This window comes from Castanea sativa, chromosome 12, assembly GCF_040712315.1.
Source record: "Castanea sativa cultivar Marrone di Chiusa Pesio chromosome 12, ASM4071231v1".
NCBI classification, from domain to species: Eukaryota; Viridiplantae; Streptophyta; class Magnoliopsida; order Fagales; family Fagaceae; genus Castanea; species Castanea sativa.
In genome coordinates, this window is record NC_134024.1 from 20,351,720 (window position 1) to 20,372,092 (window position 20,373).

General features: G+C 31.8%; 1 pseudogene; it reads left to right on the forward strand.

Moving 5' to 3' along the window:
- Positions 1–4,420: 4,420 nt before the first annotated feature.
- Positions 4,421–7,647, forward strand: LOC142620338 (uncharacterized; annotated as a pseudogene).
- The last annotated feature ends 12,726 nt before the right edge of the window (positions 7,648–20,373 follow it).

Sequence of the window (20,373 nt, forward strand, 5' to 3'; positions counted from 1 at the left end):
TCTCATCTCACGAATGAGAGGGAATTAAGTGCATCTTTTGGTACATTGAATGAGAATTGCAACATGAATGATAATTTTTATTACAGAAAATAAAATGTAATGAAAGGACTAAACATATTCACATGTTTGGTTTTAAGTCGTAACATCTGAATAAAACTTGTGATCTATAGTATGGAAATACCTGACATATATGGTGTCCTAAAAATAAATCTTTTATAAATTTGAGAGAATGAAGTAATTTTATGATTTTTTTAATATAATTATTATGTGCATATGGATAGTTTATATGTTTTAAAATATATTAACTTTAGAAATTACTACACTTACTAAGAGATAATCATTACAATCTTGTTAAAGAAGAATAATTATACTTCATTTTAAAGAATTGTTATTCATAAAAAATGATTGTTCATGTAATAAAAAATATAACCAAATTAAATAATAATTAAATCATATATAGGAATAACTATTATATTACAATATCTATTACAATTTACCAAGCATGCCCTTCAAGTCTCGGTGTACCCCTCTCCTCAATGGCCACTTAGGCATTACTCCTTTTGTTAAAGATATTTAGTTGTTTAGTTTATTATTTTATTACCCAAGATGCCCAATTTAGTTTATTATTGCACTGCTCTTATATAAATCCTACTAGGGTTTTTTGTATTTTGTACTCCAATTATACATTAAAGATGTAACCATTAAGGGCTTTACACTAAGCAGTCTTTGTGTGTTCCTTGTGTTACTCTTTTTTGCTTCCACTTTCTCTATATGTTACAATTAAATTAATACCTTTAAAAGGAATAAATTATAAAGAAAAATTAAAATTAAAAAAAAAAAGAGGAGAGAGAGAGAGAGAGAGAGAAGAATTTATGGTTGTAACTACATCAATCCTAATGAGACGATGCTTTATTGTATTTTTTTTATCTTAAGAAATTTATAATCTAGTCACAATTTTAAACGTTGTTATTCTCATATGTATTTTTTAATTCAATTTAAATTCTATTTCGTAACTAAATCTTCCATTAGAATCCTTTACGTTATTTTTTTTAATAGTAGAATATATAGTTTTATATAAAACATAATCATTGTAAATTCCTTATGATATTCATTTATAAACACAATCATAATAAGTGTATTAATAATTATCATATTTCATATTTAGACCAAAATATAAAAGAAAGAAAGAGAAATGATCATATTATGTTAAACTTTTGCAATTATCAACTAGTTATGCATGTTTTCAATGACATTATTAATAGTTTAGAAATGGGATCATTTTCATAAGTGCGTGTGTGTGTATAACATGATTAAATTTGATAGGCTTTAATGAACACCCATCCTTATAAGTGGGATGATACTTCCCATGTACAAAATGCTTGAAAGATTAGAAGGCTGAAGATTGGTTTGAGCTATAGAGTCAAAGTAAAGGATACAAATCATTTGTCTCACTTTTTGTGTATGTTTGATAATGTAAAACAAACAGCACATGCCTTCCTAAAGCAGTAAGGACATTAGAAGTCACGACACAAGATCTATGGGGGGTGTCAGTAGAGGCCATTGGGGCGATAGTGTCAAAATTGCATGAAATTTGGTATGTTGAAAGGAAACAACATTCTAATCCAAACTTATGAAACATCAAGATCGTCGCCAAAATTTAGGCAAATTCCTTCGTTAAGGCCCTGAAAACAGTGGTTTTGTTATTAATAATAATATTTGTTTTTCTTTAATAATTTTTAGTTTAAAAGTCAGAATATGGTCCCCTCTATTTAGGGACGACCTAAGGCTAGTAAATTATGATTCTGCATTTAATTCAATTTTGCCATTTTTAATAAATTTTGGTATTTTGATACCTAATCGTGTAATTAGTGCGAATTAGGGTTCTAGACATTTTTCACAGTATTTATATGTTTTGTAGCCATCAGAGACAAATCAGACTATTATCAATAAACACAGACGTTTTGTCAAATTTTCTTCTAGTAGATTCTAGTTTTTATCTCCTTGTGGATTTAGGGAAACCCCTCGTGGATTCGAGGTTTACTACCAGAAACTAACAGTTTAGTTTTTGTTCCATTAAGAGAGCATCGTGTGTGATTTCTTCAAGCTTGCACAACATCATTTGAGTACATCTTATCTAGCTTTTTGCTGAAATTTTTTTTGCTAAAAGTGTGCTAAAGTATACTTGTACTTTGAACAAATTTGAAAACGTTAGAAAAGAAATAAAAAAGTGAGGTTTTAAAAAGTTGAACATAAAAGCTAAAAGATAAGCTTATAAACTGATGCCAAACAGATGCTTAACCAGTAATTTTAGGCATGCTCGTTTGAAAACATTTTTTCAATGTTCAAATTGCATAAAATTGTTCCTTAATTTCCTTTCCAATGTACTACTATTTATTCTTCTTGGAATTTATGTTCATGGATCTAGAATATGGAAAATTCTATCCACATGAATAGCCAAAGTTCCTATGAATAAAATATTTAAGGGTTTAGGAGGGATTGGTTCAAGCTGCAAATTAATGGCCAAAAAATTAGAAAAAAAAATCAGGACCAATAAAAATTTTGTCTCACTTTTTGTATTTTACTTTATGCTCCATTAGGACCATATATAAAGCGTAAATTTAGGCGCACTCTTTAGAATACATTTTTTTCAACGTTCAAAATGCACAGAATTGCAACTTTTCCACCAAATAAAAAGAAAAATTGCTCCTTAATTTCCTTCCCCCATTTATTATTATTTTTTTATATTAATGGATTTTTTTTTCTTTTGACTTTTTCATGATTGAAAATATGGAAAATTCTTTCCACATGAATTGCCAAAGTCCCAATGCACAAAGTGCTTGAGGTTGGGTTATGAGTTTGAGCTGCAGAGTCAAAGTGACAACCAAAAAGCTAGAACAGGAATCAGGATGAATTTAAATCTTCTATATCACGTTTTGTATTCCATTTTATACTCCTTCAAGACTATACTTAATGAGTAAATTTAGGCATGCTAATTTTAATACGTTTTTTCAATGTTCAAAGTGCATGTAATTGCTCTAAAAAAATTTAAATTAAATTGCATAAAATTGCAACTTTTCCACCAAATAAAAAAGAAAGAGTGCTCCTCAACTTCCTTGCCCCAATGTTATTGTTCTTGGAATTCATGGGAAATTTTTTTCTTGATTGAGGATATGGAAAGACCTTCCTACCCGAGTAGCCAAAGTCCCATGCACAAAGTACTAGGAGGGATTAGAAGGGATTGGTTCGAGCTGCAGAGTCAAAGTAATGGTCAAGAAAATTAGAAACATAATTAAGATGAATACAAATCTTCTTTCTCATTTTTTGTATTCCACTTTATGCTACATCTACTTATCATGTCATATGTTTAATATATTGTAATGAAAATTTCATAGGAAAAAGAATCAGTATTACAAGGAATACAAGAGATAGTAATGGAATAATTATTGTTATTCATCTGGATGACATGAGAATAAAACTCTAAATCTCTAGTTGGAATTTGAGATAGTAATGGAATAACTAATATTATTATTATTTTCAATATTGATTACCCTATAAAGAATATATAGCCATATCAATTTTTTTCTACCTTCCTTGATCTATAAGATTCCATTCTTTTTCTTTTTTATTCTTTTGTTTTCTTTTTCCCCGTTAACACATGAAGCTACAATTCTTGATATCCAAAGAATGTGGTAAAAATAATAGAAAATTTTCCTTGCATTAGCAAGAACTGCAAGGATTCTAAACTACTTCGGCTTGATGATCGATGGACAAGCTTGGATATATATCGTATGGTCTTGACAAGACTGTCAACAAAAACATGAGAGAGAGAGAGAGAGAGAGAGAGAGAGAGAGAGAGAGGAACCTATCGATCAAGTGGAAAAAAAAAAAAAAAAAAAAAAAAAAAAAAAAAAAAAAAAAGAGAGAGAGAGAGAGAGAGAGGAACCTATAGATCAAGCAGAAAAATTTGGTGGGGGGAACTATTAGGATGTTGGTTATGCTTTCATTACAAAGAATAACTATTGCATTACATCATGTATTATAGTGTACCAAATATGCCCTTAATACGCTTACTAGTTTGAATACATTTTTTCAATGTTCAAACTTCAAAGTAATTGTTCCCATCAATAGAATTGCAACTTTTCCAACAATAAAAACAAAAAGTGCTCCTCAATTTTCTTTTTGATGTATTATCTATTTATTGAGCTTGGAATTTATGTCCATCGGTCCTTTTTCCTTTGCAATTTATGTTCATGGGTCTTTTTTTTCCACATGAGAATAGCCAAAGTCAATGATCATGTGGAAATACCTGTTCTCTTTCCCATTAACGACCAAACTTGATTTGTATTTGAAGAAAATGAAGGATGAAAATTAAATAACAGAGATACTGAATCAGATCGGCTTCACTAGCTTCCAAAAACCCATGGCATTCACTGGCTTTAAAACAGTATTTTGCCCCATTTCTCTATTTGTGTTGGCCATGTTACATGTTTCCTTTGTTGCTGATTCTATTTCTGTGGACAATGAAACCGAGATAGATGTTCTTCTCAATTGGAAAGCCAGTCTTAAAAATGAAAACCAGTCACTCCTGCCTTCATGGACTCTCCTTCCTAATAATGCAACCAATGCTTCCGACAATCAAAATGTAAGCTCAAATCCATGCAGTTGGTTTGGCGTTTCTTGCAACCATGCAAGAAGTGCTATTAGATTAAACCTGACTAACTCAGGCTTGAAAGGTACGCTCCATGAATTTTCATTCTCGTCACTTCCAAACCTTTCATTTGTTGACCTCAGCGTGAATGAACTCTTTGGTACATTCCCTACTGATATTAGTCACCTATCCAAACTCATATATCTCGATCTATCCTATAATAACTTATCGGGGAAAATCCCACCCTAGATTGCCCTATTGATCAACCTTGAGGTCTTGCACCTAGCTAAAAATCAGTTGAGTGACTCAATTCCTCCAAAAATAGGTCATTTAAAGTCTCTTAATGACCTTTCTTTGTATGCCAACCGTTTCCATGGATGCATTCCTACTTCATTAGGTAATTTGAGCTATCTGACTGACTTCTCTCTTGATAGTAATTTACTTTCGTGTTCCATTGTTGTATCTTTAGGTAATTTAAGCAACTTGGCTTATTTGTACCTCTATGATAATCAACTTTCTAGTTCCATTCCTCCACAAATTGAAAACCTTGCCAATTTAGTTGAACTTGACATTAGTAACAACAATTTAAAAGGTCTCATTCCTTCCAGTATTGGAAAATTTGAAAAGCTAACGTTTTTACATATGAACCAAAATCACCTCTCCGGCTCCACCCCCCTAGAAATTGGAAATCTAAAGTCTCTCATATTCTTAAGCCTTCATACAAATCATCTTTCTGCCTTAATTCCCACATCTTTGGGTTCTGTTAAAAACCTGACTGTTTTACACCTATACAACAATCAGCTTTCTGGTACCATTCTTGAAGAATTAGGAAACTTAACATCCATAACTGATCTTGAACTAAGTAGAAATCAGTTGAATGGTACTATTCCAAATTCCTTTGGTAGGTTGAGTGGCTTAAAAGCTTTATACGTCCGTGATAACCAACTTTCCGGTCCTATTCCACAAGGGATCGGAAACTTAATGAAGTTGACAGCTCTATTGCTGGATGCCAATCACTTCACTAGCTTTTTGCCTCAAAACTTATGCCAAAGTGGGTCTCTCCAATTACTAAGGGCAGACAACAACCATCTCACAGGTCCAATACCAAAAACCTTGAGATATTGCACAAACTTAATTAGAGTCCGCCTTGAAAGAAACCAACTCTTTGGAAATATATTTGAAGATTTTGGTGTCTACAGAAACTTGCAGTACATGGACCTAAGTTACGTGTTGCGTCAATGATTTCTTGGTACAGTTTTCTTCCATCAAAAGTTGATAGTGTAAAGACTTCTTCCTTGTCCATGTCTTTTGTTCGCTTTGTCTGTGGATTTCGCCTTTTTCCTTTTAAAGTGAAGTAAATTCCAAAGAATACCAATACAAGTGAAAGTGTTCCCAAGAGAGGGAAAATGATTTTAAGTCCCTTCTTTGAAATATGTTCTACCTTACAGGGTTGCAATCCCATAACATTTCCACATATTCCTTTATTACCTTGTAGTGCTTCAATGTGAGCATCTTGAAATGCTCGGCTATTTGGAAGAGGACCCTCCAACTCATTGTATGATATGTCGACAAATGACAAGCCAAGTATCTTTTCAAAAGCGGTTGGAATAAAACCTGAGAAATTATTGTGAGATAAATTGAACAGCTCCGAGCTTTGCATATTGTTGATTTGTGAAGGTATCTCTCCTTCAAGTGAGTTAAGGCTCAAATCTAGCTGGGACAAATGAGTTAATTCACACATTTGAACTGGAATGTTGAGGATGAACTCGTTGTTGCTCATATTCAAATAATGTAGTTTCAAAAGGTTCCCTATATTTCTCGGGATTGATTTGCCAAACCCATTAGCAGATAGATTTAGATACTCGAGATTTATTAATGACCTAAACTCCAAGGGTAAACCACCATAAAGTTTATTGCCATTCAACTGGAGCTTCAACATGGCAGTCAGCTTTCCAAATTCCTTTGGAACCTCCCTTACCAAGTGATTAGAAGAATATCAAGTAATTGGAGTTGAACTAAGTCTCCAATTTCAAGTGGTATGCCACCAGAAATATTGTTCCCAGCAATCTTTAGATTGGTTAGTTGTGTGAGATTTCACCATAAAATCTATTGGTTTTGATGCTAATCTTTGCATTGGGGAGGGAGGATATGGAACCGTCTATAAAGCCAAGCTAATATCAGGAGACATAGTTGCAATGAAGAAACTTACATCTTTGCGTGATAGTGAGACTTCATAGCAAAAAGAGTTCTTAAATGAGATTAACGCATTATTAGAAATCTGACATCGAAATATTGTAAAATTGCATGGCTTTTGTTCACATTCCCAATTCTCAATTTTGATTTACAAGTGCCTTGAAAAGGGTAACTTGGCCTCAATTTTGAGCAATGATGGACGAGCTAAAGAATTGGATTGGAATAAAAGGGTGAATATCGTCAAGGGTGTGGCTCATGCGTTGTCTTACATGCACCATGATTGCTCTCTGCCAATTGTTCATAGGGACATATCAAGAAAAAATGTTTTGCTAGATTCAGAGTACCAGGCTCATGTCTCAGACTTTGGCACTGCTAAGATTCTTAACCAATTCTCATCCAATTGGACTTCACTTGCTGGCACACATGGATATGTTGCACCAGGTAATGCACTTATTTGTTTAATCAATATAGAACATATAGATCATATGAATCATGATATTCTTCTTTTTTTAGAGCTTGCTTATACAATGAAGATAACTAAGAAATGCGACATGTTTAGCTTTGGAGTTTTGGCTATTGAAGTGATCAAAGGTAGGCATCCTGGTGAAATCATCTCCATTGTATCTACTTCATTTGTGAGGGAGAATTTGTTGTTGAATGATTTGTTAGACATACGTCTTCTGCCTCCTACTCTTGAGGTTGAGAATCAATTGATGCTCATCGTAAAGTTGCCAATTGCATGCTTGAATGCTAATCCAAAATCTAGACCAACCATGCACATGGTCTCTCAAGTGTTATCAAGATGAACTGCACTTTCCTAGAGTCACCCACAGTCTGACTAGGACAATAAAGGATATGAATTATATAAGACACTAATCACACTATATTCTGTCAAATTTATGCTGCCGAAGGAAATTATTTGTTTCAGATTATGTAATACCTAGAGTACTACTAGAACTTTAATTGCAAGTACTAATAAATTGCTTTTGGTAACACAGATTTCAGGGCACTGTGATAATACGTCTTTGATTGGTTATTTTGGTATGCATTATAAAGATTCCAAATGTAAAATAGATATTAGGGACGTATTATTGTGATCGTTGGTTTTAGCCATTTATATTCCAACTGAGGCATATAAAAAAGGTATTGGGAAAATTCTTAGTCATGGTTTGCACTTTGTATGACCCTGTTGTCAAAATCAGATATTTGGGTGCAAAATCAGAATCCCTTCTAGGCTAATTGTCAATAAATGATGGTAAAAATTCTTTTCAACCAGATGCCATTACAGAAACAGAAAATGTTTTTAAAAGAGCTATTGCACAAGAAACTTGCTGAGTAATTTTATTGATTAGCCGAAATAAAATAAATCAAGGTGCTGTTATTACATAGACTTTTAGAAACAGAGCAAGAGAGATTAAGCAAAAATAGAAAACCTAATTTAACAATCTTCTTAACGGTTACAGGCACAAACTATTTTATAACATTTTTATAAACTACTGATGTGGTAAATTCTTACTAATTCTAATATGGGCCCATCACTAACATCACATTTTTATTTACAATAACTATTTAGAAAATACTAAAACTATATTAGATGTTTGTAAAAAAATTGTAAAATAGTTTGTACCTGTAACATTACTCTAACCATTATACAGTATTAACGGAAATAACTAACACCCAATTAGGGACTGACATGCATGTGTATCAAGGACACGTGATCTGCACATGTATAAAAATATTACACTTATACCTTGTAATAGAAAAGATGGTTGAGCCTAACAATTCATCTACTTCATGTTTTCTTTAAATCCATGGTTTAGTTGCTGGTTTAGCTAGATTTCGAACATATGTACGGTGGATAACGAACTTTATTAGATCAAAATTGAAATGACCCTCAACATACACAATTTGAAAATAAACAAAGAAGATGCTGAGGTTGTGCACATCAATCTTCCTAATCCTGACAGCCATTGTAGTTGGTAGACTCTTGTGTCCTCCAAAGAAAACTGATAGCAAAGCAAAATCTTAATTATGGTTAGCTATTAAATAAAATAGTTAAAAGGCAATTGGACAATTATAAAGACTAATAAAAACAAACACGGTTACAAAGACCAATAAGTTAGTAAAAACAAAAATAATGTTGTTAACACAATAAAAATGCAACAACAAAAAACTTGAGTTTAGTTAAATTGTTAATAGAGTAAATGACATAATATAAATTAAAGCATTAAGAAAAATTCTTTTTAATAGAGTAATGTTATAAATACAACAAAAATATTGCAACAACAAACATTAAATTTGAGCTGAATTTTCATTTCAATAATAGGAAGTGATAAAACTTCATATATTTGTGTGTATGTGTGTGTGCTCTTTTTATAATGCTAATATATATAGTTTTTTTTTATAATCCGGATTATAAAAAAAACTATATATATTAGCATACCAATATGTTTAAGTTCTCTATTTATAAGATTTTGTATAATTAAAGTCAGTTGATAACTACTCTAGAAAAATTTCCAAGAGCCACCTTTACGTTTACATAAAATTTTGGACATGTTTTGGAATAAACACTTATCTTGAATTATTTTTTTGGTTAAAAATTATTTTCCATAAAATAATAAAAAATAAAATTAGTTTTTTAATTTAAAAAAATATTTTTAATATTATCTATCTATAGATTTAGCCAAAAAAAAAAAATCCTATAGGTGTGATAATTTATTTATTTAAATGATAAAAATTTCCATACCAATAACTTTTGTTTTTAATTTTTTGAACCTCGAATTTCAAATATTGAGGGCTTGATTAAACAACAGTTTTCAGTATTTAAAAAGCATTACACAAATTTTTACACACATTTTCACCCCATATATTTCTAGTTGTTTACTAGAACATCATTACTTAACTGGCTGCAATCACTAGAGACTAAAGTTCAGTAGAATCTTAATTACAGAACTACCCTCAAATATATTTTCGTTCTCAATTGAATTCACCGACTTATTAATTGCTCTCTCTCTCTCTCTCTCTCTCTCTCTCTCTCCAGATTTCTGAGTTGTTTGCTAGAATATTCACGTTATCTCTTTCCAATCACTCCAGCACTCATTGTTAAGCTTCGAATCTCGGATTTGGTTCCCCTCTTTAGTTACTCAAAAGTTTTCTTTTGCTTTCCTTTATTTTCTCCGTTACCAAACAGATTACATCTTCTAATTTTGTTCGATTTTATCTTTTCTATTTTCAATTGCCTGAACTTTTTTTTGGTAATTTAAATTTGTGAAAGTAGTTAGTAGATGTCAAACTTCTTTCATATTTTCAAATTTTATAGATATGTAAATGCATTGCAAGGTATGAGTTTGCTTGTTTGAGATTCAATTGCAAGGTTTATTAGATTAATTTTTCTTCTTGTTAGTATTATTGTCTTAGTTTTTCATGAGGTTTAGTTTTGTGAATGATTTTATTTGATTTTGCTTTTAAGAAGATGTGATGCATTGATTAATTCAGCCACATGGTTGAATTTAATTGGGACCTAAGGTACAGGACTTTTGTTGCTGCCTGTTTGAAATTTTGAGCATTTTATGGTTGAATGAATGTATGATCAAATTTTAGATAGTACTATATACTAAAAATGGGTAGAGGGGTGAGGTTCTTGGATCAAAACTATAACTGGGTATGTGTAATTTACTAATAAAGAAAGAGTTTCAAAAACTCTTCTTGTATTCCCAAGATTATATTTTGAAACATTGAAAGGAATATTAAAAAAAAAATTTACTATGTCAGTTGCTTAACTGAGCAGCAATGCCATAATATGAGCTCCTTCCCTTGTAAAAAGTTGTAAAGTTGTTCTGCCTAATCCATAATTTCTGTATGCATAAAAATTTCCCCAATGGTGTGATTATTAAAATAGATTCACAGTTCATCTAATCGAGTTTGAAGTGTACTCATATGTTCTAACTATCAATGTCTGCAATTAGTGATTTTTATGATTAGGCAGTATTATGTCTGTGCCCCATTGCTAAATTTCTTTCTGTTAATAATTTCATTGGGCAAGGAAATCGTGTGAGAACATTTTCTTTGTTGATGGTTAATATGCGATTATTCTCATTTCTTGAGCTTTTTTGAGAGGATCTCCAGGGACTTTTACTTTTGGGTGTAATTTACTTCATGGAACCATTTGCACATTCATCTTTTTGTTGTTTCTTCTTTAAAGGCTTTGCATATTTTCAATCATTTCTTGCTTACGAAGTCTGAGCAGAATTTTTTACTAAGTTGTGTTTTGGTTGGAAGCTGATGGAAGGGTTCAGAACTGAAGCTCACATAATTTAGAATTTAATTCACTAGATATGCCGAAAATTTTGTTTTGCTATCGGGAAAAATAAATACTGCCTTATTTCAGTATCTGCTAATACTAAATTATTTCATCATAGTTTAAATTTTAGCTAAATTTCTATTTACGTGAATATTTTTATAAAATCTCCTTCTTGTGCCATCCAATCAAGCTATTTTCCTTCTGAAGTCATTACCTTTGACTAGTGGGTACATTTCATGGTGGAAAGAAAGAGATGCAAGAATCCATATATCAGAAGCCAAATTTCACCCTTAGCACAGCTCCAACGTGGGAAAGGTGTGTTGCTATTTATACCTTAAAATTTGGGTGCATATGTTGTCTGCAAATTCCTATATATATGTGTGTAATGTCAAATGTCTGGTGGATGATAATAAACTTTGCTTGAAACATTTATTGACTGGATGTTGGAACCTGCCTGTGCTCTTGGATCGTGATAGGAAATTTGTTTTGATTACTTGAAATGCATTTCATGGTGACTTTTGGAGGTAATGAAATAATTTTATCTTTTGTGGTGTGAAGCTGTCTATTATTGAGTTGACATTAATGCTTTTGTGATTGTTTGCTCAAGTGCTCTCGTGACCACTAATGGGCTTCTTCTTGTAGATTTTATTGATTCCCTGAGATTTTTGTTTTTTGATAATAATTGATTCCCTGAGATTCTAATTTTAGCAATAGGTACCGTATAATTTCAGATCCTAATCACTTATAAAAAAAAAAAAAAATAGACAAGATTCTTCTCAATTTGGTCCTTTTGCCTATCCCTGCTAACAAATTCAAAACAAGGACAATGAAACCCAAGTCCCAAACGCACCTTTTTTTGGGGGGAGGGGGGGGGGGGTTGGACTAGAATATCTAAAACATCCCCCCCCCCCCCCCCCCCTCCCCCTTTCTCTCTCTCTCTTTCTGTGTGTTTAAATATAGGAAAGATAGTAGACATATTTTCAGGTTAATGGAGGAAATTTGGATTAGAAGAATTTTTTGGCAGTTTTTTTTTGGGTGGGGGTATGTGATTTAATGTCAAACTGTATGTTATTTAGTGTTTCATCAAATATATGGAAAAGATAGTACATGAGATTGAAAACCTGCACAAAAGCAGCTATGAATTGAAAATCTGCAGCTTGAGTGAGGTTGATGGGCTCAGGGAACCATTTCGTAGGGCTTCAGACATCCCTGAACCTATTTGCGCTCAGTAGATTCATTCGTAGGTTCATTCACATAATATCTCTAATGAGAAGAAAAAAGACTTGTATGATCTAATCATGCAAAAGTTATTTCAATTCTAAGTTGCTGGCCTTATACAGAATTAAGTTGCTAAATAGTTGGTTATATTCCCTTTCAGCACTAAAGTTTAAATGGTTGTCGACCAGTTGTTTCTTAATAGTTTCTGCAGGCTGGAGCTTAAAGGAAATAAATTTCCTTGAGGAATTTCTGGAATTCAAGGGGAAACAAGAAGACATCATGCTTTGAGAAATATCAGAAAATCAAAAGTTAGTTGCCTGATCAGCCAAAAGACAAGCATGTTTGGATCTCCCATTTTTTTGCAAGTTTTGCTTACTTTTTGCATAGTTATGTTGGAGTACTGAAAATCTGGTATTTTTAAGGAAGGAACCAAAGTCTTATAGCTCATAGTTAAGGTTAGATATTTGGTATGCAGAGATATTGAAGGCTTAAGATTATTCCATTTTACGTCGGTTTCCAGGCACATAAATTTGATTGGTTGGCCAATTTCTGCACGTGCCTTAGCCCTAAAATCACTTTTTTTTAATAATTCAATAACCAAAGAAAAAAAAGATTTTTGTTATTGAATTATAAAAAAAGAAAAAGAAGAATAGATCATTCAATTTCTGTATGTGCCTTGGCCCTAAAATCATATTAACAGTTAGTACCTGTTCATGTATGATTAAAAAGTAAAAAATAAGCTGTGGGATGCAGTATCAAGAAATAAAGATTGCTACTCAGGCCATCTCATTCACTGGGTCTTCCACTTATTAAAAAAATGCTAAATGATATGTAGATAAAAACACTGAGTGTTGTACACTTTGCTACATTTATGGAGTAGTTTGCATTTTCCAACAAGGCTAATGAAGGCCAATGAGCTTTAGAGGTATATCCCCATTTTCGTTTGGAACAACAACAAATCCAACCTTGTTTACTTACAGATCCCCATCTTCGTTTGTTCAACAACAACATATTTGATCAATTGTATGTGTGTGTTTGGCAAAAATTATTTTTGCCAACTTATTTTACTATTCAGCTTATTTTTGCTACTATTTATGAAATAAGAGGATGAATATCATTGAAGGTGTGGCTTTGTCTTACATGCACCATGATTGCTCACCACCAATTGTTCATAGGGACATATCAAGCAAAAATATTTTGTTGGACTCTCAATATGAGGCTCATGTATTAGACTTTGACATAGCTAAGCTTTTTAATCAACACTCATCCAATTGGACTTCACTTACAGGCACATATGGTTATGTTGCCCCAGGTAATACACTTTCATTTTTTAATTAATGTAGAACATAGAGCATATTAACACATTGGCATAACATATATTTTGTATGTTTGAAGATAACCGAGACATGTGATATTTATAGCTTTGGAGTTTTGGCTATAGTAGTGATCAAAAGAAGACATCCTAGTGAAATGATCCCCATTCTATCTGCTACAATTGTGGGGGAGAATTTGTTTTTAAAAGATTTGTTAGACATGCACCTTCCACCTAGACCACCTCCCACACTTCAGGTTCAGAGTCAACTGATAGTCATCATAAAGCTGACAATTGCATGCTTGCATTCTAATCCAAAATCTAGACCAACTATGCGCATGGTTTCGTAACATTTATCAACCCCAAATGCACTTCCCTAGGGCGACATTGTCTCACCAGGACAGGCAAGGATATACTGAATTGTTTGGAATGCTATATAATCTGTCAAATTTATTCAGCTAAACGCTATTGCTAGTTCAAGATTATGTAATGCCTAGGGTATACTACTAGTATTAGATGTTTAATTGCCAGTATTAATAATATGCTTCTGGAAACACATATTTCAGGGCACTGTGATTGTATATATGTTTGATTGGCTATTTTGGAATACATTAAGATTTCAATTTTCAAATGAAGTGAAATAGAGATTAGGGATGTATACTATGCTTTTTGTTTTTATTCATTCACTCTTATATATTCCAACTGAGTCGTATTTAAAATTTAAAAAAAGAAAAAAAAAAGTAATGGGAAAATTTCTAGTTATAGCATGCGCTTTGTATAGATCTGTGTTCAAAATCAGATATTTGGATGCAAGACTTAGTATCCCTCAAGGCCAGTCGCCAATAAATGTCTGCAAGATGTCATTAGAGAAGCTGGTAACCCATAATGTAGGCCAATTACTATGCAACGTAGTCAATATCGTATCAGTACTAGCCAATATGTACCTTACCGATATGTATACTGGTATCGAAACACCAACATTTCATACCGGTTTAAATATCGGCCATACCGGTCATGTACCGGCCATACTGGCCAACTTCAGGCAATACCGGCCAGTATCAAGCGTATTGGCCAGTAAAAAAAAAAAAAATTTTTTTTTTTTTAGTTTTGTAATTTTTGAATTTTTTTAAGAACAAAATGGTAACTTACTTGAATTAACTTATTAGTATTATTTATTTCTTAGTATGCAATGAACAATTAAGCTTTCTATTTTTTATATTATGTTTTTTCTTTCTTTTAATTGATGCTAAAGTCTAAAACCATGAATAATTTGTTCTAAATTAAAGTAATGTTTTATGGTATACTTTTACATTTATTATAATATATATATACACACACACATACATACATACATCTATATATATATATTTATTTATTTATTTATAAATATAAAAAATAACAGTAAACCTGAAACGGTACACCGGTATTAATCGGTACCAAAATATATCATTCCACTGGTCAAACCGGTACAACCTCCGGTACAAAATTGACTCCCATACTATGCACATGCAGATTCTCAACTAAACCCCAAATGCACTTTCCTAGTGCAGTCTCTCACAAGGACAAGCAAGGATATAGTGAATTGTTTGGAAAGCAATATAATCTTTTAAATTTATGCCGCTGAAGGCAATTTTTTGTTTAGGGTTATATATTGCCTACAGTACCACTAGATCTTTAAATGCAAGTATTAATAAATTGCTCCTGGTAACACAGGGCATTATACATGTTTGATTGGTTGTTTTAGAATGCATTATAAAGAATTAAAGATTTCGAATGTTTTAGAATGCACTGTACATGTTTTATTAATATTTTATGGTGGTGATGAGTTTTTGAGAGAGAGAGGAAGAAAGACAAATTAGAGAGAGAAAGAAACATATTTTATTGTGTGTGTGTGTGTGTGTATATATATTATTTTAATGTGTTGTATAGGAAAATAAGAGTTGGGATGTTGGGTGTATTGTAAAATGGTCTGGTATAATTGATAAAGTGGCTTTTTGAGATGGTAAAATAGAATAAGATGGCATTTTCCAGATGTGAATGCTCTTATAGTGATCTTCGGTTTTAGTCATTTATATTCCAACTGATTTAGTTAAGGCGCATTTAAAATTTAAAAAAAAATAATCGGGAAGATTTTAGTTTTAATATGCTCTGTATATCGCTTTTGTGAAGAGGATCACATATTTGGACGCAAATCAATCCCTTGCAGGCCAATGATGGTAACATTTATTGTCTACAAGATTTCATTTAGGAATTCAAGCAATCCAGTACTTTTAATACTTATTAGAACACACGAACATGAAAATAATATATAGAATTTTTTAAACAAGCTTATAATATATTACATAACCAAAATACCACTACAAAATGGCCTAACTTTTGTAGTAGTAGTCTAGGGTTATAAAGATTGAAACTCTAACACACACAACCAGTACCTAGAAATACATTTCACCCTAAAAATAATAGAGATTAAATTTAATAAGGACGTAATGTAAACACCCTTTTTACTCCCACTATTCAAATGGTGCCACCTCAGTTTTTTAAACTTGATTTAACTTAAAAGATTATAGCCTAACACACATGAATACTGTACCCTTAAATATATTCAAATATTAATTTAAAAAAGGAATGTGCTCGGGTCTCCCTGTCTTCTTCATTGTTATGTCCACCACATCTCTTGCACCATCATCACCAAACCACACTTGCTGCCACCGCAACCGCCGCCACTGACTCTCAAGTCCTCTCCAATTGCCGCCTCTCTATGGAAAACCCAAAAAGATTCCTTCTTCAACTCCCTCTCTTCACCTTCACTTTTTAGTTTCCATGGATACTTTTTCTCTAGATTGGTCAACTTTTTTCATTTTAGAAGCTCAGATCCTCCATCCTTTTCTTTCAAATTTTGCGTACCTCAACTAGGTTCTTTGAATTTTGATTTGGGTATTAAGATTTTTTATGTCAAGTTCAACTAAGTAAAGTCAGTTGCTTTTTTGTGTGTGAGAAATTTCTCCTTTTTTCTTTTTTCTTTTTTTTTTTTGTTATGAGATTGCTCTTGGGCTGGGATGAACGACATCATTGACGATGGCAGTTCCTTACTTCAATGAAGTCTCCAACTGTCTGGATCTGAAATTTTTGTTTTATCTTTGTTTTTTTATATATAAAATTAATATTTGAATATATTCAAGGGGAAAATTATTGAATACTTCGAGAGTACCATAAAAGCGTACTCTCCTCTCTCAAATGAATTATGAGTCCCACCATAATTTAATTAGTAAGACTTACAATTATGTTAGAGTGGAAAGTACGCATTTGTGATATTCTAAGAATACCCAATAATTACCTTATTTAAGGGTATAGCAATCATGCGTGTTAGGTGGTAATCTTTTAAAATTAAAGTGAAATCAAGTTTAAAAAATTAAGGTGGCACCATTTGATTAGTTGGTGTAAAAAAAGGTGTTTACACCATGTCCTTATTGGATTTAATCTCAAAATAATAATAATAATAATAAGTGGCAAAGATAAAATATATTATTTGAATAAATTTACTAATATGCCCTTGCTAGTTATTATATAAAAAAAATGGATAATTATAGTAAGAGAAAACCCACCTGTGGTATGGCCTGTTTTCACTTTGCCTACCCGTGATTTAAAACTTTACACTTTGCCCACTTGAGATTACTTACGTTAGAGCTCTATTACCCACATTTGGCTTTTCCGTTAATAAACAATTTTTACAACCAAAACATAACATAACACGAATCAAAAAGTTAGGGTTAGAATTTTTTTGAAAGAGCTTGGATTATGGGGTTTGTGTTTCTAGACAAGGACAAAGACAACAACACATGTTTCAAGAGTTGAGTTCAAGAGTTTGGTTTTGTTTAATGATCTATTTCTTTAACAATTAACATTAATCTCTAGTAAAATATTTAGCATTGGAAGAAAACAAAATCATGCAATAAAATTATAAATAATAAAGATATTCTTTGAAGTTAGCACTATACAAGTTGAAAGCAAAAAAAAATTACTAAATTTATTTCTCTGTTGTGAAATAAATTCTAAATTTCTATTTTTTTCCCCCCAAACGCCTCAATGCCCAAACCAAAAAAAAAAAAAAAAGAGGTATGAACACTCTTCACTCTTCAAACAAGCAGTGAGAGTAGCAGAGATTCAGAGAAGGTAAGGCCAAAGCCAACGCAGTCGATTAGATCTCTCAGGTCGTTCAATCCTTGTTTTGTTTTGTGCACCGTGTGATGGCAGCAGCGAGTAGCAAGCAATTTTCAAACAGAGAAGGCTCAAATAGCAACAGCGACCCAACACCAACAGCTAAACAGAAGCGACCCAAACAACAGCAACCTAACACCAACGACCAATTGTGAAGGAGTTTACTTTATAGCTGTTTTTCTGTTAGAATAAAGTCCTAGTCTTTAGGGATATTTATTTGTATTTTGATTGTTCCACGTTTCTGTTACCACTTGGCTTTATTTTTGCTGAGTGGGCTACTTTTTCGTTTCTATTAAGATCGTGTATTGAATGGATATTTAAGCCAAAGTTATTGTTAATAAAAAAAAGTCATTCAATCCAGCTTGTTGTGTTCTTGTTCTTAGTTTTCTTTTAGATCAAAGTTTCTAACATCTAGTATTAAAGCCCCCACTGGGCCTGATAAATCAAAGCAGCAGGCTTTGAAGTTCTTGCAATAGCACAAAAGATGACTAAGGAAGGGAGCTTCATACAACCCGCCATTCCTTGCTTTGATGGTCACTATGATCATTGGAGCATGATGATGGAAAATTTTCTACGATTTAAGGAATTTTAGGGGCTAGTGGAGCCTGGTTATATTGAGCCAGCAAGTGAATCGGTGCAGACAGATGCACAATGAAAGAAGAATGATGAGATGAAGTTGAAGGATCTGAAAGTGAAGAACTATCTCTTCCAGGTGATTGATCGAACCGTTCTCAACACCATTCTTAAGAAGGATACTGCCAAAGATATATGGGACTTTATTTTTAGTTTTATATATAGATACAATAAGATTTGAACCTATGAAATCTATTCTATGCCTATTTTATGAGTATTGATCTCTACAATAGGCTAAAAAACCAATTGATTTTTTGTGCAGGCAAGATTTAAACTTAAGTCTCTTATGAGATGACAATAGATTTTACCAACTATTGATGTTGAGTTAATTGAAACCCACAATATTAGGTTTATGATAAATAAAAAATTATGTTAATATTCTATATTAAAAAATTGAATCACACAATCTATAATCTATAATCTATAATCACCAAGAGCCTTATAACTCCACTAGTTGGCACCTCCCACTGTTTCCAATGAAGACATTTATGACACGTTTGGTACATTAATGAGGATTAAGATAGGAATGATAATATTTATTACTAGGAATAAAATGTGTTGTAAGGAAATAATAAAGCATATTTATAAGTTTGGTTGTGAGTTATAACATTACAATAAAAGTAAAGATATCTATTTTTGGAAACATTTTACTCATACAATTATATTTCCTATAATTTTTTTTTAATTAGAGAGAGAGAGAGAGAGAGAGAGAGAGAGAGAGATGAGTTATTTTTCATATGATTTTTTATTTACATAATTTTTATGTGCTTATGGAAAGTTTGTTTATTCGAAAATATATTAATTTTAGGAATTATTACACCTACTAAGAAATAGCTATTACAACCCTTTTAGGGAGGAATGTAAAAAAAAAAAAAAAAAATTGTATATCTAGTATTATTCAATAGATATTCATAAGCAGTGACTATTCCCTTTAATATAAATATAATCAAATTACAAAAAAGGTAAATCATATGAATATCTATTTTACATTACATTGTGTATTACAATCTGCCAACATACCTTAGGGTTAAAATCCACCACCCCCAACTATCGATGAATCAAAAAAGAGGATAAATTTTAGAAAATGAAATTTATAATCTACCCACAATTTTAAATGCCATTACTCTCATATGTATTTTTTTTAATTGAATTTAAATTCTTTTCCATAATTAAATCTTTCATTAAAATCCTTTACGTCATTTTTTAAATAGTAGAATATACAAACAAAATCCTAGTGAATGCCTAATGATATCCATTTATAAACACAATCATGATAAGTGTCTATTAATAACTACCATAATTATCATATGTCATATTTACACCAAAAAAAATAAAAAGAAAAATAATCATATTATGTTAAACTTTTGCAAGTATTGATTAGTTATACATGTTTTCAATGACATCATGAATAATTTAAAAGAGTAATACTACAGTTACAAACTATTTTACAACAATTTTACAATTTGTTGATGTGGCCAACTTTTTATTGGCTTTCATCTATGCCTATAATTAATATCACTTTTTCATTTACCAATAATCACTCACCACATCAGCAGTTTGTAATTTTTTATATAAAATAGTTTGTATCTCTAGCATTATTCAATTTAGAAATGGGATTATTTTCTTAAGTAAATATATAACATGATTAAATTTGATAGACCTTAATGATCACCCACCCTTATTAGTGGGATGGTACTTCCCCATGCACAAAGTGTTCAAGGGGTTAGGGCTTAGGGGGATTAGTTTGATCTACAGAGTCAAAGTAACGGCCAAAAAAATAGAAACAAAAATTAGGACGGATACAAATCCTTTGTCTCACTTTTTTTTATTCTACTTTATGCTCCATCAAGCCTA